Source organism: Neopelma chrysocephalum, unplaced genomic scaffold (assembly GCF_003984885.1).
Source record: "Neopelma chrysocephalum unplaced genomic scaffold, ASM398488v2 Primary Assembly neopelma1_155, whole genome shotgun sequence".
Classification (NCBI taxonomy): Eukaryota; Metazoa; Chordata; class Aves; order Passeriformes; family Pipridae; genus Neopelma; species Neopelma chrysocephalum.
The window spans coordinates 125,738-130,083 of NW_020897817.1; positions in this window are offsets into that span (position 1 = coordinate 125,738).

Sequence of the window (4,346 nt, forward strand, 5' to 3'; positions counted from 1 at the left end):
TCAGCAGCCACAGGACCAGCAGATCTGGCCTGTCTGAAATGCCTCCAACCATGAGGGATGGCCACACGCTGCAGATCCCTTCGTGAAACGTAACCAGCCTGCTGTAAGATCATTTCCAATGCCACTGAAAATGAAAATCCTGACGGCAGCACTTCAAACAGAACTGCTGCAAATCTCTATAAGTGGTTTTAATGAAACCAGACAGGAAAAAAAGGAAAGCAAATCAAAGGTAGGACAACTCCTTTGTTCAAATTGGTGTCAAAATTACTTTAGTGGTTGTTGGAACCATTATTCTTGAGGTACATCCTCATTCCTCCCCCAGCTCTCAGAGGCTCCCACACCTGAGCTCTCACTCTGCACCTCTGCCTTTCCAGCAGCGTAAGTGAAGCCACGGCAGAGGGGCAGGCTAAGGGGGAAGAAGCTGATGATGATGAAGCTGATGACAGAATGGGGCATGACTTATGTAAGTGTAATGATCTTATGCTGCCTGGAGCTCTGAATTTTCTCAGTATATGACAAATGTGAGGCATTTAAAAAAATTAGACAGTTACTCTATTTTACATTATTTTCTAGAACGTGGATCTCTGTGGGCTGCCTGGAAATCCGTTAGCAAGAAATGTAAAGATGCTTAAAGGCATTTACCCAGATTAGCTGCCTTTATGCAGTCAAGGGTCTTTTATGTGATTACCTTAAAAGCTAAAGAGCTGCTGCAAAACATTTATAGTGCAGAGATCCTGAAGCAAAGAGTACACATCAGACAGAAAGACTGAGCTATTAAAAACAACTGCACAGCTCTGGTTGCTTTGTATTTGCAGATAAACAACCTAGAAGGTGGAAGGGTTTTCCCTTTGCAGCCATGAGGCTGAGCTGTGCAGCTTTGAATATGAGATTTGTGGGGAAGCTTTACATCAGCTTTCATTTTCACTGTGATTTCTGCCAGGTAGTAGTGCCAAACACACTTGTGGTGTATTGCTGTTGCCTCCTCTGCTCTGGCTCTGCCTTTGTCACAGCAGCAGCAGCAAAAGTCCTGGAGCATGTTTGTGTGACATGCCCCAAACAGTACGAAATTGCACAAATCCCTTGTTTTCCGTTGTAGGAAAATCCTATCAAGTGTGGAAGAGAAAGGAGAAGTGCAAAAGCTTCCATGAGGTTTCTGCCTCCTCTGTCTTTTGTCAAGGATTGCTCTTCCAGCCATACCTTAGGGCCTGCATCCTCCCGGCTCCTTTGTCCTTTCGCATTAAAAGTAATTTGTCAGCAAAAGAAGCAAAGTTTTGTTTTTCAGTCCAGATCTGGCTGTCCTCCCACTGAGACTTTCAACTCTTTATCTCAGGAACTGATGGTCTTGGATTCTGATTCTCTTTCCTCCGTGTTTGTATTGATTTTTTTTCCCCAGGAGGGTTATTTTCACCGTGGTGTCAAAACTGCCTTTCTGTCTCCACTTACAGCAGGTAATATCCCAGCTCAGTAATCACACGTTTTCTGGGCTGGCCCTGCTCCTTGCACAGGTTCCCCTGGCAATCTGGAGCCTGGATGACCCGGTGTCTTTGCTTGTCCCCACAGGCTCATCCTGTAGCTGTGGCAGCACCTCGGAGCAGGTCAGAGCAGCAGCCCCAGAGCTGGATGTGAGCAGCAGAGGTGACAATCTGGGTATTCCTCTTCCTTTGCCTGCAGAAACTGGCCCCTTGTTGTGCTGCTGGTGCTCGAGGAGCTGTCTGGTGTGCCATCCCAGGACAGCACCCCTCTGCTGTGTTCCCTGACCCCTCTGTCCCGTTCCCTGGCTCATCTTTGGGCTCAGAGGCCTGGCCCTGCTCATACACTGTGCCTGACAGTGAGGAAATCCAATAGTCTCCATTAAAGGCTGCTCTGCTTCCTTCACCCCAGCAATGGCTTTTAGTCATCTGGGGTTGCCAAAGAAAAATTCATGAGGTCATTTCCCCAAAATAATATGATACTTCAAAATCTTGATTAAAATATCTCTGGCTGTTCTAATATGAAGATTTTATAAGTGCTTGGAATAATATTTCAGATAAGTGGAAAAGCCATGTGCTACATTTGCATGACAGACCCTTCTTCTAGTGAAACATATCTGACATCGGATCGTCCATACACATCCAAAATCCTCTTCCCTGCTTGGCTCCTCACTGACAGCAAAGTGCACACGCCTGTGGGGCAGTGAATGGAGCTGTCCCAGGGGCTTGGACTGATTTGCTTCATGACATTGATACCTTCCACTGTCCCAGCAGCAAGACCCAGTGTGTGAATACTAAACAGGAGCTCCTGTGCCTGAAGGCGGGCAAGTGAGATCCTGTGCATTACACTGTGAGAGTTGTGTGTCATATTAGAGCAATCTGGCTTTAAAGGGCATCTTTCAAGCACAAACTGGCTTTTTCCCACACTTGACTGATCACACAAATAACTGTGATTAAAGGTCAAGTGCCTCGGTTTTTCTATTTTACTCCTTAAAAATTTATATGCGAAAGAAAACCTAGAAGTTAACATAGCATGAAATTGTTATGCAGTTCTGAGCCTTTAACGACAACTAAATATCACTTTTCTTCCTGGGTGGCTTGAGAAATCTCCAGTAATAACGGGTCACTTCTTCTGGTTTCCACTTGAGGAAGATTATAAATAAACCCTGTCTTTTGCTTCCCTGCCCTGTAACGTGATGGAGAGAGAGTTTTGATCATATGAACCTGTGCCCCCAATCATCAGGGCTGTTCCAGGAGCTGCTGGGCTGCAGTTGCACAGTGGGAGCGGATCGGGCTCCAGGGGCTGGTGCAGCAGCACCCAAAGCACCGGCCCAGGTTGAGGCCTCAGGGATGGGAAAACCACTGACAAATGAATGGGGACTTTGTCACCAGTCAGGTTAACACAGAAAGAAAAATAGTGACCATCTGCAGAAGTGCTGAGAAATGAAGGGAAAGCTGGAAACACCCTCTGGCTCCAGGTGTCCAGCTGGGCTTGGCCTGTGGTGCGAGCACCCACCCCGTGAGCAGGGGCCACGCACAGGGTGCCACAGCCCGGCTGGGCTGAGTCAGATGGAGGTTCAGTATTTTTATTCTAGACTTGCAACGTTTTACATTTGACAGCACATAATCACAGCAAAGGGAACATCCCACAGGAACAAATGTTGCTACATAAGCAAGCTCTGGTGTCACGGTATCCACCATCAGGTGGGAAGCTGGCAGGTGTTCAGCCTGACTAAACTTTGCAGGGACCTGCAACACCTACAATTAGTGGTAATCAAACCTTGTCAAGTTCCTCCTCCAGAGCAGGAGGCCGTGGGCCTGGTGGCATGTACCTAGGCTGCAGTGAGCCAGGAATCACCACCCCAGCTCAAGCAGCTCTCCCACAGCTTCCCGGTGCCTGCTGCCACAGTACTGTCCTTGGCACGGGGCTGGCAGGACCCACTCTGCCTGGGCCTGCCTTTTCCCAGGGTTTCTAACCACTTTTGTTTTTACAGCAGCTGCTGGGCTTGAAAGACCTCGGGACGAAGCTGTGAATCAAATTTCAACCCAGGAAGGCTCGACGTAAAACTGATGTTCCCAGGCATCGTTTGCAGGCCAGGGCAGGAATGAGATTTACTCCGCTGCTCTCCTGGGCCCTGTGCTGCAGAGAAGAGCTACCACCAGCAGGGAACAAACATCATCTGGGCGTTGGGGGCGGCACAGCACCGCTAATTGTGGCCGCAGCGTCTCAGCATCAGCAAGGGCTGCCCTTGCCTCAGTAGCCCTTTGGCTTCCATGGGGCGGGCAGCCCCTGCCCTGGGCAGCAGCTGCAGGCAGCCCAAAGCTCAGGCCCGTGGGTGCCCCTGTCCCGGCAGGAGCGAGCCCGGAGCCGGTACCGGGGGTTCCCCCGGCGGGACCCGGACCCGGACCCGCCGTCGGTCGGTTCGGAGCGACCGGCCCAGCACCGCCCCCCGGCCACGCCCCTTCCCGCCGATTGGCCGTGGGGGGCGCGGCCCCGCCCCCGGGGCGTGGCTCAGCGGGCGGGGGCGGGGCGGGGAGCGCGCGCGCGGCGGCGGCGCGGGGGGCGCGGGGCTGGGGCGCCATGGAGACGGGCCCGGGGCTGCCGCTGCTCCCGCTGCTCCCGCCGCTCCTGCTCCCGCTGCTCCCGCTGCTCCTGCCGCTCCCGCCGCTGCCCCGCGCCGCCGCCGAGCAGGGTGAGCCGGGCGGGGCGAGGGCGGCTCCCGCGCTCCCGTGTCCCCGCCGCTCCGGCACCGCCGTGTCCCCCGTGCGCGGTGCCGCCGCCTCGGACCCGGCGGGCGAGTCGGGCTGCGCGTTGCGGTACCGGGAGGGGCCGGCTCGGCTCGGTGGCGGGGACGCTCCGGCCGGGTCGTGGGGCGG